At 47.3% G+C, this 26,512-nt stretch overlaps 16 non-coding genes and 1 pseudogene across 16 annotated transcripts; all 17 read left to right on the top strand.

Annotated features, from left to right (window-relative positions):
- Nucleotides 1-533: 533 nt before the first annotated feature.
- LOC141179025 (U2 spliceosomal RNA) lies at nt 534-724 on the top strand. The gene has a single exon (XR_012255078.1). It is a non-coding gene; the product is annotated as a U2 spliceosomal RNA (small nuclear RNA).
- Nucleotides 725-1,839: 1,115 nt separating this feature from the next.
- Nucleotides 1,840-2,030, top strand: LOC141179024 (U2 spliceosomal RNA). The gene has a single exon (XR_012255077.1). It is a non-coding gene; the product is annotated as a U2 spliceosomal RNA (small nuclear RNA).
- A 1,115-nt stretch (nt 2,031-3,145) lies between these two features.
- Nucleotides 3,146-3,336, top strand: LOC141179023 (U2 spliceosomal RNA). The gene has a single exon (XR_012255076.1). It is a non-coding gene; the product is annotated as a U2 spliceosomal RNA (small nuclear RNA).
- Nucleotides 3,337-4,451: 1,115 nt separating this feature from the next.
- On the top strand, nt 4,452-4,642 carry LOC141179022 (U2 spliceosomal RNA). Its single transcript, XR_012255075.1, has one exon. It is a non-coding gene; the product is annotated as a U2 spliceosomal RNA (small nuclear RNA).
- Nucleotides 4,643-5,757: 1,115 nt separating this feature from the next.
- LOC141179021 (U2 spliceosomal RNA) lies at nt 5,758-5,948 on the top strand. The gene has a single exon (XR_012255074.1). It is a non-coding gene; the product is annotated as a U2 spliceosomal RNA (small nuclear RNA).
- Nucleotides 5,949-7,063: 1,115 nt separating this feature from the next.
- LOC141179020 (U2 spliceosomal RNA) lies at nt 7,064-7,254 on the top strand. Its single transcript, XR_012255073.1, has one exon. It is a non-coding gene; the product is annotated as a U2 spliceosomal RNA (small nuclear RNA).
- Nucleotides 7,255-8,369: 1,115 nt separating this feature from the next.
- Nucleotides 8,370-8,459, top strand: LOC141179992 (U2 spliceosomal RNA; annotated as a pseudogene).
- A 5,552-nt stretch (nt 8,460-14,011) lies between these two features.
- On the top strand, nt 14,012-14,206 carry LOC141179724 (U2 spliceosomal RNA). Its single transcript, XR_012255710.1, has one exon. It is a non-coding gene; the product is annotated as a U2 spliceosomal RNA (small nuclear RNA).
- Nucleotides 14,207-15,321: 1,115 nt separating this feature from the next.
- Nucleotides 15,322-15,512, top strand: LOC141179445 (U2 spliceosomal RNA). The gene has a single exon (XR_012255460.1). It is a non-coding gene; the product is annotated as a U2 spliceosomal RNA (small nuclear RNA).
- A 1,112-nt stretch (nt 15,513-16,624) lies between these two features.
- On the top strand, nt 16,625-16,815 carry LOC141179554 (U2 spliceosomal RNA). Its single transcript, XR_012255558.1, has one exon. It is a non-coding gene; the product is annotated as a U2 spliceosomal RNA (small nuclear RNA).
- Nucleotides 16,816-17,930: 1,115 nt separating this feature from the next.
- On the top strand, nt 17,931-18,121 carry LOC141179019 (U2 spliceosomal RNA). The gene has a single exon (XR_012255072.1). It is a non-coding gene; the product is annotated as a U2 spliceosomal RNA (small nuclear RNA).
- Nucleotides 18,122-19,236: 1,115 nt separating this feature from the next.
- Nucleotides 19,237-19,427, top strand: LOC141179443 (U2 spliceosomal RNA). Its single transcript, XR_012255458.1, has one exon. It is a non-coding gene; the product is annotated as a U2 spliceosomal RNA (small nuclear RNA).
- Nucleotides 19,428-20,539: 1,112 nt separating this feature from the next.
- On the top strand, nt 20,540-20,730 carry LOC141179553 (U2 spliceosomal RNA). The gene has a single exon (XR_012255557.1). It is a non-coding gene; the product is annotated as a U2 spliceosomal RNA (small nuclear RNA).
- Nucleotides 20,731-21,845: 1,115 nt separating this feature from the next.
- On the top strand, nt 21,846-22,036 carry LOC141179018 (U2 spliceosomal RNA). Its single transcript, XR_012255071.1, has one exon. It is a non-coding gene; the product is annotated as a U2 spliceosomal RNA (small nuclear RNA).
- A 1,115-nt stretch (nt 22,037-23,151) lies between these two features.
- Nucleotides 23,152-23,342, top strand: LOC141179015 (U2 spliceosomal RNA). Its single transcript, XR_012255069.1, has one exon. It is a non-coding gene; the product is annotated as a U2 spliceosomal RNA (small nuclear RNA).
- A 1,115-nt stretch (nt 23,343-24,457) lies between these two features.
- LOC141179014 (U2 spliceosomal RNA) lies at nt 24,458-24,648 on the top strand. Its single transcript, XR_012255068.1, has one exon. It is a non-coding gene; the product is annotated as a U2 spliceosomal RNA (small nuclear RNA).
- Nucleotides 24,649-25,760: 1,112 nt separating this feature from the next.
- On the top strand, nt 25,761-25,951 carry LOC141179013 (U2 spliceosomal RNA). The gene has a single exon (XR_012255067.1). It is a non-coding gene; the product is annotated as a U2 spliceosomal RNA (small nuclear RNA).
- The last annotated feature ends 561 nt before the right edge of the window (nt 25,952-26,512 follow it).

Here is a 26,512-nt window from a genome sequence, read left to right as displayed (position 1 = left end):
TGTGGCATTCTGTTAAACTGTTGCTTATGGCGGTCTCTGTGAGCTTCTCAGCGACATTCAGCCAGCCAGGTATCCTGCCTGCAGTAGATGGAATGTGGCAATGGAACGCTGGCTGCGCGTGTCATAATAGGCTCTGAGCCTTTATATACCTGTGCACAGCAGCAGCCACCTTCAGTCTGCTGCTGGACAGCCAGCAGCAGCAGCAGCAGGAGAGGTATGTAATCAGGAGCCCTCCTGCTAAGGGTAGACAGCTGCTCGTTCCACCCCACCCCCCGCCTTAATTGGTTCTCCTCCCTTCCAACGGTGTTGAGGCGGGTGGGAACAGCAGGGGGTGAAGGTGCTGTGTTTAAAGAGGTGGAGTTATGCAGATCTAAAACGCGTGGATTGCAGCAGCAGCAAGCCGAAAAGTGCAGGCATGTAAGGGATCTAGAGGTTGACAACATGTCTTCTTAATGGGAGTCCAGGAGCTCATCTCCACAAATGGACTTTTCAGGATCCTTGGGTGGCTCCGTAGTTTGAAACCAATTCTGGTTATCGCTTCTCGGCCTTTTGGCTAAGATCAAGTGTAGTATCTGTTCTTATCAGTTTAATATCTGATACGTCCCCTATCTGGGGACCATATATTAAATGGATTTTTAGAACAGGGAGATGGAAAAAGAGCTTGCTCTGTCCACTCCACGCATTGACCTGGTATTGCAGTATCTCCAGGACCGGTGCACCCCTTCTTTAATGCAGTTTCTAAAATCAGAAAGAATTGAATTCAATGTTTTTTGTTCATTTTGCTTGTTTGTCGGATTTTGGGATGGACTCTTTGGCTTTCCTTTTCTTCTCCTCATTGGATTTTTCATGTTCAAAGTTGCAGAAGCCAGATTACAAGCTCATTTTGGTTCAACTTCAGCAACTGTGCATTGCATTGCCATGTAATGTGATGCAATGCTATCTTTCTAGCTCTCCCTTTTTACTTCCTTTTGGATAAACAGACATATTAGGCAAGCATTTTGGAGCTTTCACCTAAATAACTACAGGTGGTGAGATAAGCTGCACAATATAATTGACCTTTCAGTATATTGTTGCACACACACCATCTATTTAGCAAATGCCCTTGTTATCAACAGCAGCCTTTTAAACTCACCTGAGCTAACAGGTATGTGCGCTGGTTACTCTGCTGCGCTTAAAATTTCTTTTTTGGTTTGCTACAATGCCTTTTCTGAAACGTTGTCTCCTTCTGCTGGAACACTGACTTCTTTCATTTAATGCCTGCAGACTATAAAAGAGAACCCAACCCAAAAAGTTTGGTTGATTAGTCTGTGGCATTCTGTTAAACTGTTGCTTATGGCGGTCTCTGTGAGCTTCTCAGCGACATTCAGCCAGCCAGGTATCCTGCCTGCAGTAGATGGAATGTGGCAATGGAACGCTGGCTGCGCGTGTCATAATAGGCTCTGAGCCTTTATATACCTGTGCACAGCAGCAGCCACCTTCAGTCTGCTGCTGGACAGCCAGCAGCAGCAGCAGCAGGAGAGGTATGTAATCAGGAGCCCTCCTGCTAAGGGTAGACAGCTGCTCGTTCCACCCCACCCCCCGCCTTAATTGGTTCTCCTCCCTTCCAACGGTGTTGAGGCGGGTGGGAACAGCAGGGGGTGAAGGTGCTGTGTTTAAAGAGGTGGAGTTATGCAGATCTAAAACGCGTGGATTGCAGCAGCAGCAAGCCGAAAAGTGCAGGCATGTAAGGGATCTAGAGGTTGACAACATGTCTTCTTAACGGGAGTCCAGGATCTCATCTCCACAAATGGACTTTTCAGGATCCTTGGGTGGCTCCGTAGTTTGAAACCAATTCTGGTTATCGCTTCTCGGCCTTTTGGCTAAGATCAAGTGTAGTATCTGTTCTTATCAGTTTAATATCTGATACGTCCCCTATCTGGGGACCATATATTAAATGGATTTTTAGAACAGGGAGATGGAAAAAGAGCTTGCTCTGTCCACTCCACGCATTGACCTGGTATTGCAGTATCTCCAGGACCGGTGCACCCCTTCTTTAATGCAGTTTCTAAAATCAGAAAGAATTGAATTCAATGTTTTTTGTTCATTTTGCTTGTTTGTCGGATTTTGGGATGGACTCTTTGGCTTTGCTTTTCTTCTCCTCATTGGATTTTTCATGTTCAAAGTTGCAGAAGCCAGATTACAAGCTCATTTTGGTTCAACTTCAGCAACTGTGCATTGCATTGCCATGTAATGTGATGCAATGCTATCTTTCTAGCTCTCCCTTTTTACTTCCTTTTGGATAAACAGACATATTAGGCAAGCATTTTGGAGCTTTCACCTAAATAACTACAGGTGGTGAGATAAGCTGCACAATATAATTGACCTTTCAGTATATTGTTGCACACACACCATCTATTTAGCAAATGCCCTTGTTATCAACAGCAGCCTTTTAAACTCACCTGAGCTAACAGGTATGTGCGCTGGTTACTCTGCTGCGCTTAAAATTTCTTTTTTGGTTTGCTACAATGCCTTTTCTGAAACGTTGTCTCCTTCTGCTGGAACACTGACTTCTTTCATTTAATGCCTGCAGACTATAAAAGAGAACCCAACCCAAAAAGTTTGGTTGATTAGTCTGTGGCATTCTGTTAAACTGTTGCTTATGGCGGTCTCTGTGAGCTTCTCAGCGACATTCAGCCAGCCAGGTATCCTGCCTGCAGTAGATGGAATGTGGCAATGGAACGCTGGCTGCGCGTGTCATAATAGGCTCTGAGCCTTTATATACCTGTGCACAGCAGCAGCCACCTTCAGTCTGCTGCTGGACAGCCAGCAGCAGCAGCAGCAGGAGAGGTATGTAATCAGGAGCCCTCCTGCTAAGGGTAGACAGCTGCTCGTTCCACCCCACCCCCCGCCTTAATTGGTTCTCCTCCCTTCCAACGGTGTTGAGGCGGGTGGGAACAGCAGGGGGTGAAGGTGCTGTGTTTAAAGAGGTGGAGTTATGCAGATCTAAAACGCGTGGATTGCAGCAGCAGCAAGCCGAAAAGTGCAGGCATGTAAGGGATCTAGAGGTTGACAACATGTCTTCTTAACGGGAGTCCAGGAGCTCATCTCCACAAATGGACTTTTCAGGATCCTTGGGTGGCTCCGTAGTTTGAAACCAATTCTGGTTATCGCTTCTCGGCCTTTTGGCTAAGATCAAGTGTAGTATCTGTTCTTATCAGTTTAATATCTGATACGTCCCCTATCTGGGGACCATATATTAAATGGATTTTTAGAACAGGGAGATGGAAAAAGAGCTTGCTCTGTCCACTCCACGCATTGACCTGGTATTGCAGTATCTCCAGGACCGGTGCACCCCTTCTTTAATGCAGTTTCTAAAATCAGAAAGAATTGAATTCAATGTTTTTTGTTCATTTTGCTTGTTTGTCGGATTTTGGGATGGACTCTTTGGCTTTCCTTTTCTTCTCCTCATTGGATTTTTCATGTTCAAAGTTGCAGAAGCCAGATTACAAGCTCATTTTGGTTCAACTTCAGCAACTGTGCATTGCATTGCCATGTAATGTGATGCAATGCTATCTTTCTAGCTCTCCCTTTTTACTTCCTTTTGGATAAACAGACATATTAGGCAAGCATTTTGGAGCTTTCACCTAAATAACTACAGGTGGTGAGATAAGCTGCACAATATAATTGACCTTTCAGTATATTGTTGCACACACACCATCTATTTAGCAAATGCCCTTGTTATCAACAGCAGCCTTTTAAACTCACCTGAGCTAACAGGTATGTGCGCTGGTTACTCTGCTGCGCTTAAAATTTCTTTTTTGGTTTGCTACAATGCCTTTTCTGAAACGTTGTCTCCTTCTGCTGGAACACTGACTTCTTTCATTTAATGCCTGCAGACTATAAAAGAGAACCCAACCCAAAAAGTTTGGTTGATTAGTCTGTGGCATTCTGTTAAACTGTTGCTTATGGCGGTCTCTGTGAGCTTCTCAGCGACATTCAGCCAGCCAGGTATCCTGCCTGCAGTAGATGGAATGTGGCAATGGAACGCTGGCTGCGCGTGTCATAATAGGCTCTGAGCCTTTATATACCTGTGCACAGCAGCAGCCACCTTCAGTCTGCTGCTGGACAGCCAGCAGCAGCAGCAGCAGGAGAGGTATGTAATCAGGAGCCCTCCTGCTAAGGGTAGACAGCTGCTCGTTCCACCCCACCCCCCGCCTTAATTGGTTCTCCTCCCTTCCAACGGTGTTGAGGCGGGTGGGAACAGCAGGGGGTGAAGGTGCTGTGTTTAAAGAGGTGGAGTTATGCAGATCTAAAACGCGTGGATTGCAGCAGCAGCAAGCCGAAAAGTGCAGGCATGTAAGGGATCTAGAGGTTGACAACATGTCTTCTTAACGGGAGTCCAGGATCTCATCTCCACAAATGGACTTTTCAGGATCCTTGGGTGGCTCCGTAGTTTGAAACCAATTCTGGTTATCGCTTCTCGGCCTTTTGGCTAAGATCAAGTGTAGTATCTGTTCTTATCAGTTTAATATCTGATACGTCCCCTATCTGGGGACCATATATTAAATGGATTTTTAGAACAGGGAGATGGAAAAAGAGCTTGCTCTGTCCACTCCACGCATTGACCTGGTATTGCAGTATCTCCAGGACCGGTGCACCCCTTCTTTAATGCAGTTTCTAAAATCAGAAAGAATTGAATTCAATGTTTTTTGTTCATTTTGCTTGTTTGTCGGATTTTGGGATGGACTCTTTGGCTTTGCTTTTCTTCTCCTCATTGGATTTTTCATGTTCAAAGTTGCAGAAGCCAGATTACAAGCTCATTTTGGTTCAACTTCAGCAACTGTGCATTGCATTGCCATGTAATGTGATGCAATGCTATCTTTCTAGCTCTCCCTTTTTACTTCCTTTTGGATAAACAGACATATTAGGCAAGCATTTTGGAGCTTTCACCTAAATAACTACAGGTGGTGAGATAAGCTGCACAATATAATTGACCTTTCAGTATATTGTTGCACACACACCATCTATTTAGCAAATGCCCTTGTTATCAACAGCAGCCTTTTAAACTCACCTGAGCTAACAGGTATGTGCGCTGGTTACTCTGCTGCGCTTAAAATTTCTTTTTTGGTTTGCTACAATGCCTTTTCTGAAACGTTGTCTCCTTCTGCTGGAACACTGACTTCTTTCATTTAATGCCTGCAGACTATAAAAGAGAACCCAACCCAAAAAGTTTGGTTGATTAGTCTGTGGCATTCTGTTAAACTGTTGCTTATGGCGGTCTCTGTGAGCTTCTCAGCGACATTCAGCCAGCCAGGTATCCTGCCTGCAGTAGATGGAATGTGGCAATGGAACGCTGGCTGCGCGTGTCATAATAGGCTCTGAGCCTTTATATACCTGTGCACAGCAGCAGCCACCTTCAGTCTGCTGCTGGACAGCCAGCAGCAGCAGCAGCAGGAGAGGTATGTAATCAGGAGCCCTCCTGCTAAGGGTAGACAGCTGCTCGTTCCACCCCACCCCCCGCCTTAATTGGTTCTCCTCCCTTCCAACGGTGTTGAGGCGGGTGGGAACAGCAGGGGGTGAAGGTGCTGTGTTTAAAGAGGTGGAGTTATGCAGATCTAAAACGCGTGGATTGCAGCAGCAGCAAGCCGAAAAGTGCAGGCATGTAAGGGATCTAGAGGTTGACAACATGTCTTCTTAACGGGAGTCCAGGAGCTCATCTCCACAAATGGACTTTTCAGGATCCTTGGGTGGCTCCGTAGTTTGAAACCAATTCTGGTTATCGCTTCTCGGCCTTTTGGCTAAGATCAAGTGTAGTATCTGTTCTTATCAGTTTAATATCTGATACGTCCCCTATCTGGGGACCATATATTAAATGGATTTTTAGAACAGGGAGATGGAAAAAGAGCTTGCTCTGTCCACTCCACGCATTGACCTGGTATTGCAGTATCTCCAGGACCGGTGCACCCCTTCTTTAATGCAGTTTCTAAAATCAGAAAGAATTGAATTCAATGTTTTTTGTTCATTTTGCTTGTTTGTCGGATTTTGGGATGGACTCTTTGGCTTTGCTTTTCTTCTCCTCATTGGATTTTTCATGTTCAAAGTTGCAGAAGCCAGATTACAAGCTCATTTTGGTTCAACTTCAGCAACTGTGCATTGCATTGCCATGTAATGTGATGCAATGCTATCTTTCTAGCTCTCCCTTTTTACTTCCTTTTGGATAAACAGACATATTAGGCAAGCATTTTGGAGCTTTCACCTAAATAACTACAGGTGGTGAGATAAGCTGCACAATATAATTGACCTTTCAGTATATTGTTGCACACACACCATCTATTTAGCAAATGCCCTTGTTATCAACAGCAGCCTTTTAAACTCACCTGAGCTAACAGGTATGTGCGCTGGTTACTCTGCTGCGCTTAAAATTTCTTTTTTGGTTTGCTACAATGCCTTTTCTGAAACGTTGTCTCCTTCTGCTGGAACACTGACTTCTTTCATTTAATGCCTGCAGACTATAAAAGAGAACCCAACCCAAAAAGTTTGGTTGATTAGTCTGTGGCATTCTGTTAAACTGTTGCTTATGGCGGTCTCTGTGAGCTTCTCAGCGACATTCAGCCAGCCAGGTATCCTGCCTGCAGTAGATGGAATGTGGCAATGGAACGCTGGCTGCGCGTGTCATAATAGGCTCTGAGCCTTTATATACCTGTGCACAGCAGCAGCCACCTTCAGTCTGCTGCTGGACAGCCAGCAGCAGCAGCAGCAGGAGAGGTATGTAATCAGGAGCCCTCCTGCTAAGGGTAGACAGCTGCTCGTTCCACCCCACCCCCCGCCTTAATTGGTTCTCCTCCCTTCCAACGGTGTTGAGGCGGGTGGGAACAGCAGGGGGTGAAGGTGCTGTGTTTAAAGAGGTGGAGTTATGCAGATCTAAAACGCGTGGATTGCAGCAGCAGCAAGCCGAAAAGTGCAGGCATGTAAGGGATCTAGAGGTTGACAACATGTCTTCTTAACGGGAGTCCAGGAGCTCATCTCCACAAATGGACTTTTCAGGATCCTTGGGTGGCTCCGTAGTTTGAAACCAATTCTGGTTATCGCTTCTCGGCCTTTTGGCTAAGATCAAGTGTAGTATCTGTTCTTATCAGTTTAATATCTGATACGTCCCCTATCTGGGGACCATATATTAAATGGATTTTTAGAACAGGGAGATGGAAAAAGAGCTTGCTCTGTCCACTCCACGCATTGACCTGGTATTGCAGTATCTCCAGGACCGGTGCACCCCTTCTTTAATGCAGTTTCTAAAATCAGAAAGAATTGAATTCAATGTTTTTTGTTCATTTTGCTTGTTTGTCGGATTTTGGGATGGACTCTTTGGCTTTGCTTTTCTTCTCCTCATTGGATTTTTCATGTTCAAAGTTGCAGAAGCCAGATTACAAGCTCATTTTGGTTCAACTTCAGCAACTGTGCATTGCATTGCCATGTAATGTGATGCAATGCTATCTTTCTAGCTCTCCCTTTTTACTTCCTTTTGGATAAACAGACATATTAGGCAAGCATTTTGGAGCTTTCACCTAAATAACTACAGGTGGTGAGATAAGCTGCACAATATAATTGACCTTTCAGTATATTGTTGCACACACACCATCTATTTAGCAAATGCCCTTGTTATCAACAGCAGCCTTTTAAACTCACCTGAGCTAACAGGTATGTGCGCTGGTTACTCTGCTGCGCTTAAAATTTCTTTTTTGGTTTGCTACAATGCCTTTTCTGAAACGTTGTCTCCTTCTGCTGGAACACTGACTTCTTTCATTTAATGCCTGCAGACTATAAAAGAGAACCCAACCCAAAAAGTTTGGTTGATTAGTCTGTGGCATTCTGTTAAACTGTTGCTTATGGCGGTCTCTGTGAGCTTCTCAGCGACATTCAGCCAGCCAGGTATCCTGCCTGCAGTAGATGGAATGTGGCAATGGAACGCTGGCTGCGCGTGTCATAATAGGCTCTGAGCCTTTATATACCTGTGCACAGCAGCAGCCACCTTCAGTCTGCTGCTGGACAGCCAGCAGCAGCAGCAGCAGGAGAGGTATGTAATCAGGAGCCCTCCTGCTAAGGGTAGACAGCTGCTCGTTCCACCCCACCCCCCGCCTTAATTGGTTCTCCTCCCTTCCAACGGTGTTGAGGCGGGTGGGAACAGCAGGGGGTGAAGGTGCTGTGTTTAAAGAGGTGGAGTTATGCAGATCTAAAACGCGTGGATTGCAGCAGCAGCAAGCCGAAAAGTGCAGGCATGTAAGGGATCTAGAGGTTGACAACATGTCTTCTTAACGGGAGTCCAGGAGCTCATCTCCACAAATGGACTTTTCAGGATCCTTGTGTGGCTCCGTAGTTTGAAACCAATTCTGGTTATCGCTTCTCGGCCTTTTGGCTAAGATCAAGTGTAGTATCTGTTCTTTTAAGAACACAAGAGCTGCGATCTACACTTGACGAGAGCGATCGAACTCGGAAGGAGAAGAGCTTCGGAGCCCAGCTGACATCGGAGAAGGAAGGCGGATATCGGTGGGAGGAAGAAGCTCTAAAGAATCCAGAAGAAGACGAAGACTCGGAGAAGAATCGGGCTGTCCTGTGGAATCTTCGAGGAAGAAAATCATCGAGACAAAGACCTTTCGGGGAATTTGTCCAGAACACGACGGGAGAAGAATCTGCATAGCTCCACCGATTCCGGGAAGAGTTCCAGATCCAGCTCCAAGAAGTAACTGCAGGAGGAAAGCCATGGCAAGCGCTACGAGGAAGGCCGAAAAGAAGAGCCTGGAGCAGGGGACAGCCAGGAGGGCCCAGCCAGGAGCCGATTCTGACCCCAAGGACTCTGCCTCCACGACTGGCCAGCAGAAGGGACCCCAGAAGCCCCGCCACGAAGCTCCAGCCCTGGAGCCATGGATGCGGCAGACGGTGGCCCTGAAGCTGAAGGAAGTGGATGGGAGGGTGCCGGACATGTCCTCGGACGTGTTCTGCCAGAAGATGCTGCTGGATCGAGGCTTCTCCAGGTCGGACACCCTCAGCATCCAGACCTTCTTGACGGGGATCTTCTTCGTCACCTTCGCCACTGTGAACACCTGCAGGAGGTTCTGGGAAATGGTAAGCGCAAAAGGACCGGATAATTCTTTCTCTGCCTTTACAGGTAGCTGCCCTATCCAGAGGGACGAAAGGAGGATCACGGTCTCCATGCGCAACCCGCACACCCCAGGCCAAGACATCTGTACCTTCCTGAGACGCTTCTGTTTGGTTGTGAAGGAACCCTCTCACATCCTGAATGGACTCGGCTTCTGGACAGGTAAGTGGTCGGTGACCGTTAGACTTCACAGGGACCTGGCGTACTCAGACGGACTTCGGCACCTGCCCCCGACATCCTCCCTGGGCAACTCCTACGGCCTCATCTATTACCCGGACATGCCGCGGAACTGCAGGAGATGCGGCAAGAACGGCCACGAGATGAAGGACTGCAAGGAGGATGCCTGCAGGATTTGTCGAGTGACGGGACACAGCTCGAAGGACTGCCCGAAGAAGACATCCTGCAACCTGTGTGGGCTGGCGGCTCATCTGTACAAGGATTGCCCCAAGCGTGAGAGATCCTGGGCATCGGTGGTTGCGACGACCCCAGCTACGGAGGACAAGGCCCCGACGACCAGGCCTGTGAAGGTCAAGGACGCGACGACCAAGGCCCCAGCGGCCAAGGCCGAGACGACCAAGGCCAAAGCGGTCAAGGAGTCGGTGGCCAAAGCCCCAGCGACGGTCCCAGCAGCTCCGAAGCAGAAGAAAAAGTCAAAGGAGGGTAAGAGTTCTGTCACCCCTCTCTCGATCCCTCCCCCTGCCACCCCCGTCCAATTCCCCCCCACCCCGGCCACCCCTGCTGAGGATTCCACTTTCTCTTCCTCCTTCCCCTACTCCTCAGCAGGTGTCCTTTCCCCTGCCCCGGCAGCCACTCTCCCTCCCCAGACCATGGTAGCGGTGGAATTAACCTTTCCTCCACCCGCCGCTATCTATTCCGAGGAGGATTTTCCCCTTCTTGTCTCCCCAGTTCCAACCCGGGGAAAGAGGAAGGTGGAGGACAGCCCTGCTACTGAATCCTCCAAAAAGAAGATTCTGGATTTCGTAGGCGAAAAGGAGGATACCCTCCCTGAGCCAGAAGAGATGGAGCACATGGTTGAGACCCTGGTGGCCGAGCCAGAAGAGGAGGAACTGGTGGTCGCCGAGATCGAGGCCGCGCTGCTTTACCAGATGGAGGAAGAGGGCCTGCTGGTGATCCCGTCACCAGCAGTCAACACCGGCGAGGGACCACCCGACCGGAGTGGTAACTAAGGTGTATTGCCTGCGCTAACTTTTTCTTTTTTCCCTACATGATGGCTAATATTAACTTATTTTCCATTAATGTCAGGAGCATCAAGGACAAGTTCAGACGTCAGACTATTTATGCCTTCCTTACTTCCCAGTTGTGTGATGTTTATATGTTGCAGGAATGTTCCCTTCCCTCCTCTAGGTCCTTCAAACATCTGGCCAGGGAGTGGTCCCACGGTCCATCCTACTGGTCCGGTGGGGGTGACTGCAAGTCTGCGGGGGTCGCAATTCTGATCAGGGGGGGCGCATTCACGCTTGAGTCCGTCCAGGAGCTCATCTGCGGCAGGGCTCTTGTTGTAGATGGCAACTGGGCGGGAGAACCTGTCAGGTTCATCAACGTGTATGCGTCCCCACTGAAGAATGAGCGTTTGGAGCTTTTCCAGACCCTGCGGCTTCAGCTTGCCACCACCAGGACCTTAGTGATGGCCGGGGATTTCAACTGCCCCATCGAGGAGGATGGTCGTAGTTCTGGCACATCTGCCAAGTTGGACATCACGTCCAAGCTGCTCATCGAGATGGTAACCGAGGCCTCTCTTCAGGACGTGGTGGGCTCCATGGGGAGAGGCTCCACGAACTATTCGTGGAGCCGACCCGATGGCTCACTCCGCTCCAGGATTGACTTTGTGTTCACCTCTCGGGCAGTCAGGCAGAGTAGGCACTCGATGGTCTCCTGCTTCTTCTCCGACCACAGAGCCATTCACTTACAAGGTGTCCTCGGCGACGGTTTTCCGTCCGGCCCCGGCTCCTGGAAGCTGAATTGTGCTCTGCTGGCTCAGGATGAAGTCGTGGAGGAGCTGAGAGCAGCCTACGCAATGTGGCAGTCCTACAAGGGTAGCTTCCAAACAGTCTCTGATTGGTGGGAATATGTTAAACTTGAGTTTCGCTGTTTCTTTCAGGCCAAGGGTCGACAACAGGCGTGTGAGAAGAGGAGGGACTTCAGAGGGCCGCAGCGCGAGCTGCGGTCGCTGCAGGACTTTCTTCACTGCGGCTGGGACGTGAGGGAGGAGCTGGAGGAGACCAAGAAGAGCCTGAAAAGGCACTTTGAGGAGGAGTCCAAGCGAATCGTCTTCCGTTCCAAAGTGGAGAATCTGGAGAAGGGTGAGAAATGTAACTCATTCTTTTTCAGGAAACTTCATGCCGGTCACACGCCCCTGAACGAGCTGCGAGACGAGAGCGGAAACATGCGACGTGGGAAGGAGGACGTGATGAGGGTCGTCAGCGACTTCTACAGCGAACTCTACTCCCACAAGACTACTGACCCTGACGCTGCTGATAAGTTCCTGTCAGGTATCACTAACCATCTTGATCCTGCAGGCACGGCAGCCTTGGACAAACCTCTGATGGTGGGCGAATTGCTCTCTGCCGCTAAATCCTTTAGGACCGGCAGGACCCCGGGCAGTGATGGTCTTCCAGCGGAGCTCTATGTAGCGCTGGGAGACCTCATCTGTCCGGACCTGTTGGACCTGTACGAGGAGATGGTGGTGGAGGGTAGAATGCCTCCATCTTTGAGGGAAGGAATGGTCACGATCCTGTACAAGCGGAAGGGAGAGAGGTGCGACCTGAGGAATTGGCGTCCCATTACTCTGCTCAACGTGGACTACAAGATCCTGGCCAAGACGATGGCGACACGACTTAAGACGGTCATCGGACGGATCATCCACCCGGACCAGACCTGCGGCATCCCTGGACGTCGCATCGCAGACAGCCTCGCTCTCGTGCGGGACACGGTCGAGTACATCAAGGTCCGCCGCGCACACGCGGCCCTGGTCTCCTTGGATCAGGAGAAGGCCTTCGACCGGGTTTCCCACGAGTTCATGGGCCGAGCTCTGCACCGGTTAGGTTTGGGTAACATGTTTTGTTCGTATGTCCGTCTGATGTATTTTGATATCCACAGCTCGGTGTTGGTGAACGGCTGGAAGACTGACCCCTTCCCTGTCCTCTCTGGGGTCAGACAAGGCTGCCCTCTATCACCTCTTCTTTTTGTTTGTGTTATAGAACTCTTCGCAGAGGCTATCCGGCAGAATGGAGAGATCAGAGGGATCACCGCACCGGGTCCGGGACGACACGAGGTCAAGTGCTCGCTCTACATGGACGACGTCACCGTCTTCTGCGCTGATCGTGGTTCAGTCGACGCCCTCGTCCAGACGTGTGAGAGGTTCGGCCGGGCTTCAGGGGCCAAAGTCAACTGCAGGAAGTCGGAAGCCATGCTCTTCGGGGATTGGCAGCCGGCCTCCTCTGCCCCCTTCCCCTTCAACATTCAACCGGATTTCCTCAAGGTGCTGGGAGTCTGGTTCGGGAAGGAAGGAGCGGCCCTCAAGTCCTGGCAAGAACGCTTGGCCAAGGTGAAGCAACGGATCGGACTCTGGAGCCTCAGACACCTCACTTGTGAGGGTAAGGCACTCGTCCTGCGTAATGAGGTCCTGCCCGTCTTGCAGTACACGGCGCAGGCCTGGCCCCCACACGTCACTGTGTGCAGGGCCATTACCAGGACAGTGTTTCACTTTGTCTGGGGATCCAAGATGGACAGAGTCAGGCGGGCCGTCAAGTACAAGGAGCCTCGCAAGGGTGGGAAGGGCGTTCCAGATATCCCCACCCTCCTGCGATCCTCTTTTGTGTGTGATTGTGTCCGCCGGACTTTGCAAGTCAAGAATGGCTCCGCGGGCAGGTCCATGTCTCGCTTCTTCCTGCTTCCTCTTTGGAGGCGACTCGGCTGGGACAAGTGGGACAGCTCCTTCCCCTACAACTGGACGACGCCATGGTTCTACGGAGACGTCGTTCGATTTGTGGGGGAGCATCAACTGGAGGGACTCAAGCCCGACTTGTGGAAGCCCAAAACTATCCACAAGCTAATCAGAGCCAAGGATGACGTGGAGAACATCACAGGACTTCACCAGGACACGCTGGAGACTGTGTGGACAAATGTGTCGTCTGACAGGCTGACCAACGGGCACAAGGACTTGTCGTGGATGGCGATTCAGGGCGGACTGCCCGTCCGGTCATTCATGCATGCCCGGAACCTGTGCAAGACCCGGTACTGCCCAAGGTGCCCCTTCGTGGAGGAAACATCTTTGCACACTTTTTGGGACTGCGGATTTGCACAGCGCCTATTGACTGCACTTGAGGACGACCTGAGGAACTCTGTCCCCAGGGCGAGCCTATCGCACCATTCTGTGCTTTACGGACTCTTCCCTGGGGTTCATACCGTCGGAGCCATCCAGGAGGCTTGGCGCCTTATGAACTGCTTCAAGGATGCCGTTTGGGTCGCCAGGAACCGGCTCATCTTGAGGAGGGAGAGGATGTCCATCCAGGACTGCCGCAGGCTGATCCACAGCCTGCTCAGAGACTATTCCATCATGGACGGTCCGGAGGACGAGGATGAGGACTAAACCCCTCCTCCCCCTCTCCCCTTATGTGTCTTGTCTTTCAATAAAGCTTCGGGCCTGTGATTTTCCCCTCCCCATCCCCTTTTTCCCAATCCCCATCCCTTATCACGGTTCATCGTACTGTATTGATTGACATGCTTTTTCTTTCAGATTGAGTGTTTTGTGTAGCATAGGGGTGTGATGTGTCTAGTTAGTGCGTCGTATCCTCATGCTATGTAAATATGATGTAGAATTCTGTGAGTACTGGGCTGCGGCACTGTACACTGTCTGTTAACTTATTTTTTGTGCTAATAAAAGATATATTCAATCAAAAAAAATCTGTTCTTATCAGTTTAATATCTGATACGTCCCCTATCTGGGGACCATATATTAAATGGATTTTTAGAACAGGGAGATGGAAAAAGAGCTTGCTCTGTCCACTCCACGCATTGACCTGGTATTGCAGTATCTCCAGGACCGGTGCACCCCTTCTTTAATGCAGTTTCTAAAATCAGAAAGAATTGAATTCAATGTTTTTTGTTCATTTTGCTTGTTTGTCGGATTTTGGGATGGACTCTTTGGCTTTGCTTTTCTTCTCCTCATTGGATTTTTCATGTTCAAAGTTGCAGAAGCCAGATTACAAGCTCATTTTGGTTCAACTTCAGCAACTGTGCATTGCATTGCCTTGTAATGTGATGCAATGCTATCTTTCTAGCTCTCCCTTTTTACTTCCTTTTGGATAAACAGACATATTAGGCAAGCATTTTGGAGCTTTCACCTAAATAACTACAGGTGGTGAGATAAGCTGCACAATATAATTGACCTTTCAGTATATTGTTGCACACACACCATCTATTTAGCAAATGCCCTTGTTATCAACAGCAGCCTTTTAAACTCACCTGAGCTAACAGGTATGTGCGCTGGTTACTCTGCTGCGCTTAAAATTTCTTTTTTGGTTTGCTACAATGCCTTTTCTGAAACGTTGTCTCCTTCTGCTGGAACACTGACTTCTTTCATTTAATGCCTGCAGACTATAAAAGAGAACCCAACCCAAAAAGTTTGGTTGATTAGTCTGTGGCATTCTGTTAAACTGTTGCTTATGGCGGTCTCTGTGAGCTTCTCAGCGACATTCAGCCAGCCAGGTATCCTGCCTGCAGTAGATGGAATGTGGCAATGGAACGCTGGCTGCGCGTGTCATAATAGGCTCTGAGCCTTTATATACCTGTGCACAGCAGCAGCCACCTTCAGTCTGCTGCTGGACAGCCAGCAGCAGCAGCAGTAGGAGAGGTATGTAATCAGGAGCCCTCCTGCTAAGGGTAGACAGCTGCTCGTTCCACCCCACCCCCCGCCTTAATTGGTTCTCCTCCCTTCCAACGGTGTTGAGGCGGGTGGGAACAGCAGGGGGTGAAGGTGCTGTGTTTAAAGAGGTGGAGTTATGCAGATCTAAAACGCGTGGATTGCAGCAGCAGCAAGCCGAAAAGTGCAGGCATGTAAGGGATCTAGAGGTTGACAACATGTCTTCTTAACGGGAGTCCAGGAGCTCATCTCCACAAATGGACTTTTCAGGATCCTTGGGTGGCTCCGTAGTTTGAAACCAATTCTGGTTATCGCTTCTCGGCCTTTTGGCTAAGATCAAGTGTAGTATCTGTTCTTATCAGTTTAATATCTGATACGTTCCCTATCTGGGGACCATATATTAAATGGATTTTTAGAACAGGGAGATGGAAAAAGAGCTTGCTCTGTCCACTCCACGCATTGACCTGGTATTGCAGTATCTCCAGGACCGGTGCACCCCTTCTTTAATGCAGTTTCTAAAATCAGAAAGAATTGAATTCAATGTTTTTTGTTCATTTTGCTTGTTTGTCGGATTTTGGGATGGACTCTTTGGCTTTGCTTTTCTTCTCCTCATTGGATTTTTCATGTTCAAAGTTGCAGAAGCCAGATTACAAGCTCATTTTGGTTCAACTTCAGCAACTGTGCATTGCATTGCCATGTAATGTGATGCAATGCTATCTTTCTAGCTCTCCCTTTTTACTTCCTTTTGGATAAACAGACATATTAGGCAAGCATTTTGGAGCTTTCACCTAAATAACTACAGGTGGTGAGATAAGCTGCACAATATAATTGACCTTTCAGTATATTGTTGCACACACACCATCTATTTAGCAAATGCCCTTGTTATCAACAGCAGCCTTTTAAACTCACCTGAGCTAACAGGTATGTGCGCTGGTTACTCTGCTGCGCTTAAAATTTCTTATTTGGTTTGCTACAATGCCTTTTCTGAAACGTTGTCTCCTTCTGCTGGAACACTGACTTCTTTCATTTAATGCCTGCAGACTATAAAAGAGAACCCAACCCAAAAAGTTTGGTTGATTAGTCTGTGGCATTCTGTTAAACTGTTTCTTATGGCGGTCTCTGTGAGCTTCTCAGCGACATTCAGCCAGCCAGGTATCCTGCCTGCAGTAGATGGAATGTGGCAATGGAACGCTGGCTGCGCGTGTCATAATAGGCTCTGAGCCTTTATATACCTGTGCACAGCAGCAGCCACCTTCAGTCTGCTGCTGGACAGCCAGCAGCAGCAGCAGGAGAGGTATGTAATCAGGAGCCCTCCTGCTAAGGGTAGACAGCTGCTCGTTCCACCCCACCCCCCGCCTTAATTGGTTCTCCTCCCTTCCAACGGTGTTGAGGCGGGTGGGAACAGCAGGGGGTGAAGGTGCTGTGTTTAAAGAGGTGGAGTTATGCAGATCTAAAACGCGTGGATTGCAGCAGCAGCAAGCCGAAAAGTGCAGGCATGTAAGGGATCTAGAGGTTGACAACATGTCTTCTTAACGGGAGTCCAGGAGCTCATCTCCACAAATGGACTTTTCAGGATCCTTGGGTGGCTCCGTAGTTTGAAACCAATTCTGGTTATCGCTTCTCGGCCTTTTGGCTAAGATCAAGTGCAGTATCTGTTCTTATCAGTTTAATATCTGATACGTCCCCTATCTGGGGACCATATATTAAATGGATTTTTAGAACAGGGAGATGGAAAAAGAGCTTGCTCTGTCCACTCCACGCATTGACCTGGTATTGCAGTATCTCCAGGACCGGTGCACCCCTTCTTTAATGCAGTTTCTAAAATCAGAAAGAATTGAATTCAATGTTTTTTGTTCATTTTGCTTGTTTGTCGGATTTTGGGATGGACTCTTTGGCTTTGCTTTTCTTCTCCTCATTGGATTTTTCATGTTCAAAGTTGCAGAAGCCAGATTACAAGCTCATTTTGGTTCAACTTCAGCAACTGTGCATTGCATTGCCATGTAATGTGATGCAATGCTATCTTTCTAGCTCTCCCTTTTTACTTCCTTTTGGATAAACAGACATATTAGGCAAGCATTTTGGAGCTTTCACCTAAATAACTACAGGTGGTGAGATAAGCTGCACAATATAATTGACCTTTCAGTATATTGTTGCACACACACCATCTATTTAGCAAATGCCCTTGTTATCAACATCAGCCTTTTAAACTCACCTGAGCTAACAGTTATGTGCGCTGGTTACTCTGCTGCGCTTAAAATTTCTTTTTTGGTTTGCTACAATGCCTTTTCTGAAACGTTGTCTCCTTCTGCTGGAACACTGACTTCTTTCATTTAATGCCTGCAGACTATAAAAGAGAACCCAACCCAAAAAGTTTGGTTGATTAGTCTGTGGCATTCTGTTAAACTGTTGCTTATGGCGGTCTCTGTGAGCTTCTCAGCGACATTCAGCCAGCCAGGTATCCTGCCTGCAGTAGATGGAATGTGGCAATGGAACGCTGGCTGCGCGTGTCATAATAGGCTCTGAGCCTTTATATACCTGTGCACAGCAGCAGCCACCTTCAGTCTGCTGCTGGACAGCCAGCAGCAGCAGCAGCAGGAGAGGTATGTAATCAGGAGCCCTCCTGCTAAGGGTAGACAGCTGCTCGTTCCACCCCACCCCCCGCCTTAATTGGTTCTCCTCCCTTCCAACGGTGTTGAGGCGGGTGGGAACAGCAGGGGGTGAAGGTGCTGTGTTTAAAGAGGTGGAGTTATGCAGATCTAAAACGCGTGGATTGCAGCAGCAGCAAGCCGAAAAGTGCAGGCATGTAAGGGATCTAGAGGTTGACAACATGTCTTCTTAACGGGAGTCCAGGAGCTCATCTCCACAAATGGACTTTTCAGGATCCTTGGGTGGCTCCGTAGTTTGAAACCAATTCTGGTTATCGCTTCTCGGCCTTTTGGCTAAGATCAAGTGTAGTATCTGTTCTTATCAGTTTAATATCTGATACGTCCCCTATCTGGGGACCATATATTAAATGGATTTTTAGAACAGGGAGATGGAAAAAGAGCTTGCTCTGTCCACTCCACGCATTGACCTGGTATTGCAGTATCTCCAGGACCGGTGCACCCCTTCTTTAATGCAGTTTCTAAAATCAGAAAGAATTGAATTCAATGTTTTTTGTTCATTTTGCTTGTTTGTCGGATTTTGGGATGGACTCTTTGGCTTTGCTTTTCTTCTCCTCATTGGATTTTTCATGTTCAAAGTTGCAGAAGCCAGATTACAAGCTCATTTTGGTTCAACTTCAGCAACTGTGCATTGCATTGCCATGTAATGTGATGCAATGCTATCTTTCTAGCTCTCCCTTTTTACTTCCTTTTGGATAAACAGACATATTAGGCAAGCATTTTGGAGCTTTCACCTAAATAACTACAGGTGGTGAGATAAGCTGCACAATATAATTGACCTTTCAGTATATTGTTGCACACACACCATCTATTTAGCAAATGCCCTTGTTATCAACAGCAGCCTTTTAAACTCACCTGAGCTAACAGGTATGTGCGCTGGTTACTCTGCTGTGCTTAAAATTTCTTTTTTGGTTTGCTACAATGCCTTTTCTGAAACGTTGTCTCCTTCTGCTGGAACACTGACTTCTTTCATTTAATGCCTGCAGACTATAAAAGAGAACCCAACCCAAAAAGTTTGGTTGATTAGTCTGTGGCATTCTGTTAAACTGTTGCTTATGGCGGTCTCTGTGAGCTTCTCAGCGACATTCAGCCAGCCAGGTATCCTGCCTGCAGTAGATGGAATGTGGCAATGGAACGCTGGCTGCGCGTGTCATAATAGGCTCTGAGCCTTTATATACCTGTGCACAGCAGCAGCCACCTTCAGTCTGCTGCTGGACAGCCAGCAGCAGCAGCAGTAGGAGAGGTATGTAATCAGGAGCCCTCCTGCTAAGGGTAGACAGCTGCTCGTTCCACCCCACCCCCCGCCTTAATTGGTTCTCCTCCCTTCCAACGGTGTTGAGGCGGGTGGGAACAGCAGGGGGTGAAGGTGCTGTGTTTAAAGAGGTGGAGTTATGCAGATCTAAAACGCGTGGATTGCAGCAGCAGCAAGCCGAAAAGTGCAGGCATGTAAGGGATCTAGAGGTTGACAACATGTCTTCTTAACGGGAGTCCAGGAGCTCATCTCCACAAATGGACTTTTCAGGATCCTTGGGTGGCTCCGTAGTTTGAAACCAATTCTGGTTATCGCTTCTCGGCCTTTTGGCTAAGATCAAGTGTAGTATCTGTTCTTATCAGTTTAATATCTGATACGTTCCCTATCTGGGGACCATATATTAAATGGATTTTTAGAACAGGGAGATGGAAAAAGAGCTTGCTCTGTCCACTCCACGCATTGACCTGGTATTGCAGTATCTCCAGGACCGGTGCACCCCTTCTTTAATGCAGTTTCTAAAATCAGAAAGAATTGAATTCAATGTTTTTTGTTCATTTTGCTTGTTTGTCGGATTTTGGGATGGACTCTTTGGCTTTGCTTTTCTTCTCCTCATTGGATTTTTCATGTTCAAAGTTGCAGAAGCCAGATTACAAGCTCATTTTGGTTCAACTTCAGCAACTGTGCATTGCATTGCCATGTAATGTGATGCAATGCTATCTTTCTAGCTCTCCCTTTTTACTTCCTTTTGGATAAACAGACATATTAGGCAAGCATTTTGGAGCTTTCACCTAAATAACTACAGGTGGTGAGATAAGCTGCACAATATAATTGACCTTTCAGTATATTGTTGCACACACACCATCTATTTAGCAAATGCCCTTGTTATCAACAGCAGCCTTTTAAACTCACCTGAGCTAACAGGTATGTGCGCTGGTTACTCTGCTGCGCTTAAAATTTCTTATTTGGTTTGCTACAATGCCTTTTCTGAAACGTTGTCTCCTTCTGCTGGAACACTGACTTCTTTCATTTAATGCCTGCAGACTATAAAAGAGAACCCAACCCAAAAAGTTTGGTTGATTAGTCTGTGGCATTCTGTTAAACTGTTTCTTATGGCGGTCTCTGTGAGCTTCTCAGCGACATTCAGCCAGCCAGGTATCCTGCCTGCAGTAGATGGAATGTGGCAATGGAACGCTGGCTGCGCGTGTCATAATAGGCTCTGAGCCTTTATATACCTGTGCACAGCAGCAGCCACCTTCAGTCTGCTGCTGGACAGCCAGCAGCAGCAGCAGGAGAGGTATGTAATCAGGAGCCCTCCTGCTAAGGGTAGACAGCTGCTCGTTCCACCCCACCCCCCGCCTTAATTGGTTCTCCTCCCTTCCAACGGTGTTGAGGCGGGTGGGAACAGCAGGGGGTGAAGGTGCTGTGTTTAAAGAGGTGGAGTTATGCAGATCTAAAACGCGTGGATTGCAGCAGCAGCAAGCCGAAAAGTGCAGGCATGTAAGGGATCTAGAGGTTGACAACATGTCTTCTTAACGGGAGTCCAGGAGCTCATCTCCACAAATGGACTTTTCAGGATCCTTGGGTGGCTCCGTAGTTTGAAACCAATTCTGGTTATCGCTTCTCGGCCTTTTGGCTAAGATCAAGTGCAGTATCTGTTCTTATCAGTTTAATATCTGATACGTCCCCTATCTGGGGACCATATATTAAATGGATTTTTAGAACAGGGAGATGGAAAAAGAGCTTGCTCTGTCCACTCCACGCATTGACCTGGTATTGCAGTATCTCCAGGACCGGTGCACCCCTTCTTTAATGCAGTTTCTAAAATCAGAAAGAATTGAATTCAATGTTTTTTGTTCATTTTGCTTGTTTGTCGGATTTTGGGATGGACTCTTTGGCTTTGCTTTTCTTCTCCTCATTGGATTTTTCATGTTCAAAGTTGCAGAAGCCAGATTACAAGCTCATTTTGGTTCAACTTCAGCAACTGTGCATTGCATTGCCATGTAATGTGATGCAATGCTATCTTTCTAGCTCTCCCTTTTTACTTCCTTTTGGATAAACAGACATATTAGGCAAGCATTTTGGAGCTTTCACCTAAATAACTACAGGTGGTGAGATAAGCTGCACAATATAATTGACCTTTCAGTATATTGTTGCACACACACCATCTATTTAGCAAATGCCCTTGTTATCAACATCAGCCTTTTAAACTCACCTGAGCTAACAGGTATGTGCGCTGGTTACTCTGCTGCGCTTAAAATTTCTTTTTTGGTTTGCTACAATGCCTTTTCTGAAACGTTGTCTCCTTCTGCTGGAACACTGACTTCTTTCATTTAATGCCTGCAGACTATAAAAGAGAACCCAACCCAAAAAGTTTGGTTGATTAGTCTGTGGCATTCTGTTAAACTGTTGCTTATGGCGGTCTCTGTGAGCTTCTCAGCGACATTCAGCCAGCCAGGTATCCTGCCTGCAGTAGATGGAATGTGGCAATGGAACGCTGGCTGCGCGTGTCATAATAGGCTCTGAGCCTTTATATACCTGTGCACAGCAGCAGCCACCTTCAGTCTGCTGCTGGACAGCCAGCAGCAGCAGCAGCAGGAGAGGTATGTAATCAGGAGCCCTCCTGCTAAGGGTAGACAGCTGCTCGTTCCACCCCACCCCCCGCCTTAATTGGTTCTCCTCCCTTCCAACGGTGTTGAGGCGGGTGGGAACAGCAGGGGGTGAAGGTGCTGTGTTTAAAGAGGTGGAGTTATGCAGATCTAAAACGCGTGGATTGCAGCAGCAGCAAGCCGAAAAGTGCAGGCATGTAAGGGATCTAGAGGTTGACAACATGTCTTCTTAACGGGAGTCCAGGAGCTCATCTCCACAAATGGACTTTTCAGGATCCTTGGGTGGCTCCGTAGTTTGAAACCAATTCTGGTTATCGCTTCTCGGCCTTTTGGCTAAGATCAAGTGTAGTATCTGTTCTTATCAGTTTAATATCTGATACGTCCCCTATCTGGGGACCATATATTAAATGGATTTTTAGAACAGGGAGATGGAAAAAGAGCTTGCTCTGTCCACTCCACGCATTGACCTGGTATTGCAGTATCTCCAGGACCGGTGCACCCCTTCTTTAATGCAGTTTCTAAAATCAGAAAGAATTGAATTCAATGTTTTTTGTTCATTTTGCTTGTTTGTCGGATTTTGGGATGGACTCTTTGGCTTTGCTTTTCTTCTCCTCATTGGATTTTTCATGTTCAAAGTTGCAGAAGCCAGATTACAAGCTCATTTTGGTTCAACTTCAGCAACTGTGCATTGCATTGCCATGTAATGTGATGCAATGCTATCTTTCTAGCTCTCCCTTTTTACTTCCTTTTGGATAAACAGACATATTAGGCAAGCATTTTGGAGCTTTCACCTAAATAACTACAGGTGGTGAGATAAGCTGCACAATATAATTGACCTTTCAGTATATTGTTGCACACACACCATCTATTTAGCAAATGCCCTTGTTATCAACAGCAGCCTTTTAAACTCACCTGAGCTAACAGGTATGTGCGCTGGTTACTCTGCTGTGCTTAAAATTTCTTTTTTGGTTTGCTACAATGCCTTTTCTGAAACGTTGTCTCCTTCTGCTGGAACACTGACTTCTTTCATTTAATGCCTGCAGACTATAAAAGAGAACCCAACCCAAAAAGTTTGGTTGATTAGTCTGTGGCATTCTGTTAAACTGTTGCTTATGGCGGTCTCTGTGAGCTTCTCAGCGACATTCAGCCAGCCAGGTATCCTGCCTGCAGTAGATGGAATGTGGCAATGGAACGCTGGCTGCGCGTGTCATAATAGGCTCTGAGCCTTTATATACCTGTGCACAGCAGCAGCCACCTTCAGTCTGCTGCTGGACAGCCAGCAGCAGCAGCAGCAGGAGAGGTATGTAATCAGGAGCCCTCCTGCTAAGGGTAGACAGCTGCTCGTTCCACCCCACCCCCCGCCTTAATTGGTTCTCCTCCCTTCCAACGGTGTTGAGGCGGGTGGGAACAGCAGGGGGTGAAGGTGCTGTGTTTAAAGAGGTGGAGTTATGCAGATCTAAAACGCGTGGATTGCAGCAGCAGCAAGCCGAAAAGTGCAGGCATGTAAGGGATCTAGAGGTTGACAACATGTCTTCTTAACGGGAGTCCAGGAGCTCATCTCCACAAATGGACTTTTCAGGATCCTTGGGTGGCTCCGTAGTTTGAAACCAATTCTGGTTATCGCTTCTCGGCCTTTTGGCTAAGATCAAGTGTAGTATCTGTTCTTATCAGTTTAATATCTGATACGTCCCCTATCTGGGGACCATATATTAAATGGATTTTTAGAACAGGGAGATGGAAAAAGAGCTTGCTCTGTCCACTCCACGCATTGACCTGGTATTGCAGTATCTCCAGGACCGGTGCACCCCTTCTTTAATGCAGTTTCTAAAATCAGAAAGAATTGAATTCAATGTTTTTTGTTCATTTTGCTTGTTTGTCGGATTTTGGGATGGACTCTTTGGCTTTGCTTTTCTTCTCCTCATTGGATTTTTCATGTTCAAAGTTGCAGAAGCCAGATTACAAGCTCATTTTGGTTCAACTTCAGCAACTGTGCATTGCATTGCCATGTAATGTGATGCAATGCTATCTTTCTAGCTCTCCCTTTTTACTTCCTTTTGGATAAACAGACATATTAGGCAAGCATTTTGGAGCTTTCACCTAAATAACTACAGGTGGTGAGATAAGCTGCACAATATAATTGACCTTTCAGTATATTGTTGCACACACACCATCTATTTAGCAAATGCCCTTGTTATCAACAGCAGCCTTTTAAACTCACCTGAGCTAACAGGTATGTGCGCTGGTTACTCTGCTGCGCTTAAAATTTCTTTTTTGGTTTGCTACAATGCATTTTCTGAAACGTTGTCTCCTTCTGCTGGAACACTGACTTCTTTCATTTAATGCCTGCAGACTATAAAAGAGAACCCAACCCAAAAAGTTTGGTTGATTAGTCTGTGGCATTCTGTTAAACTGTTGCTTATGGCGGTCTCTGTGAGCTTCTCAGCGACATTCAGCCAGCCAGGTATCCTGCCTGCAGTAGATGGAATGTGGCAATGGAACGCTGGCTGCGCGTGTCATAATAGGCTCTGAGCCTTTATATACCTGTGCACAGCAGCAGCCACCTTCAGTCTGCTGCTGGACAGCCAGCAGCAGCAGCAGCAGGAGAGGTATGTAATCAGGAGCCCTCCTGCTAAGGGTAGACAGCTGCTCGTTCCACCCCACCCCCCGCCTTAATTGGTTCTCCTCCCTTCCAACGGTGTTGAGGCGGGTGGGAACAGCAGGGGATGAAGGTGCTGTGTTTAAAGAGGTGGAGTTATGCAGATCTAAAACGCGTGGATTGCAGCAGCAGCAAGCCGAAAAGTGCAGGCATGTAAGGGATCTAGAGGTTGACAACATGTCTTCTTAACGGGAGTCCAGGAGCTCATCTCCACAAATGGACTTTTCAGGATCCTTGGGTGGCTCCGTAGTTTGAAACCAATTCTGGTTATCGCTTCTCGGCCTTTTGGCTAAGATCAAGTGTAGTATCTGTTCTTATCAGTTTAATATCTGATACGTCCCCTATCTGGGGACCATATATTAAATGGATTTTTAGAACAGGGAGATGGAAAAAGAGCTTGCTCTGTCCACTCCACGCATTGACCTGGTATTGCAGTATCTCCAGGACCGGTGCACCCCTTCTTTAATGCAGTTTCTAAAATCAGAAAGAATTGAATTCAATGTTTTTTGTTCATTTTGCTTGTTTGTCGGATTTTGGGATGGACTCTTTGGCTTTGCTTTTCTTCTCCTCATTGGATTTTTCATGTTCAAAGTTGCAGAAGCCAGATTACAAGCTCATTTTGGTTCAACTTCAGCAACTGTGCATTGCATTGCCATGTAATGTGATGCAATGCTATCTTTCTAGCTCTCCCTTTTTACTTCCTTTTGGATAAACAGACATATTAGGCAAGCATTTTGGAGCTTTCACCTAAATAACTACAGGTGGTGAGATAAGCTGCACAATATAATTGACCTTTCAGTATATTGTTGCACACACACCATCTATTTAGCAAATGCCCTTGTTATCAACAGCAGCCTTTTAAACTCACCTGAGCTAACAGGTATGTGCGCTGGTTACTCTGCTGCGCTTAAAATTTCTTTTTTGGTTTGCTACAATGCCTTTTCTGAAACGTTGTCTCCTTCTGCTGGAACACTGACTTCTTTCATTTAATGCCTGCAGACTATAAAAGAGAACCCAACCCAAAAAGTTTGGTTGATTAGTCTGTGGCATTCTGTTAAACTGTTGCTTATGGCGGTCTCTGTGAGCTTCTCAGCGACATTCAGCCAGCCAGGTATCCTGCCTGCAGTAGATGGAATGTGGCAATGGAACGCTGGCTGCGCGTGTCATAATAGGCTCTGAGCCTTTATATACCTGTGCACAGCAGCAGCCACCTTCAGTCTGCTGCTGGACAGCCAGCAGCAGCAGCAGGAGAGGTATGTAATCAGGAGCCCTCCTGCTAAGGGTAGACAGCTGCTCGTTCCACCCCACCCCCCGCCTTAATTGGTTCTCCTCCCTTCCAACGGTGTTGAGGCGGGTGGGAACAGCAGGGGGTGAAGGTGCTGTGTTTAAAGAGGTGGAGTTATGCAGATCTAAAACGCGTGGATTGCAGCAGCAGCAAGCCGAAAAGTGCATGCATGTAAGGGATCTAGAGGTTGACAACATGTCTTCTTAACGGGAGTCCAGGAGCTCATCTCCACAAATGGACTTTTCAGGATCCTTGGGTGGCTCCGTAGTTTGAAACCAATTCTGGTTATCGCTTCTCGGCCTTTTGGCTAAGATCAAGTGTAGTATCTGTTCTTATCAGTTTAATATCTGATACGTCCCCTATCTGGGGACCATATATTAAATGGATTTTTAGAACAGGGAGATGGAAAAAGAGCTTGCTCTGTCCACTCCACGCATTGACCTGGTATTGCAGTATCTCCAGGACCGGTGCACCCCTTCTTTAATGCAGTTTCTAAAATCAGAAAGAATTGAATTCAATGTTTTTTGTTCATTTTGCTTGTTTGTCGGATTTTGGGATAGACTCTTTGGCTTTGCTTTTCTTCTCCTCATTGGATTTTTCATGTTCAAAGTTGCAGAAGCCAGATTACAAGCTCATTTTGGTTCAACTTCAGCAACTGTGCATTGCATTGCCATGTAATGTGATGCAATGCTATCTTTCTAGCTCTCCCTTTTTACTTCCTTTTGGATAAACAGACATATTAGGCAAGCATTTTGGAGCTTTCACCTAAATAACTACAGGTGGTGAGATAAGCTGCACAATATAATTGACCTTTCAGTATATTGTTGCACACACACCATCTATTTAGCAAATGCCCTTGTTATCAACAGCAGCCTTTTAAACTCACCTGAGCTAACAGGTATGTGCGCTGGTTACTCTGCTGCGCTTAAAATTTCTTTTTTGGTTTGCTACAATGCCTTTTCTGAAACGTTGTCTCCTTCTGCTGGAACACTGACTTCTTTCATTTAATGCCTGCAGACTATAAAAGAGAACCCAACCC

Source organism: Phyllobates terribilis, unplaced genomic scaffold (assembly GCF_046119375.1).
Source record: "Phyllobates terribilis strain yellow unplaced genomic scaffold, ASM4611937v1 Scaffold_30__1_contigs__length_15301838, whole genome shotgun sequence".
Taxonomy (NCBI): Eukaryota; Metazoa; Chordata; class Amphibia; order Anura; family Dendrobatidae; genus Phyllobates; species Phyllobates terribilis.
Note: the sequence above shows the minus strand (reverse complement) of the source record. Positions and strands in the feature narration are given on the sequence as shown.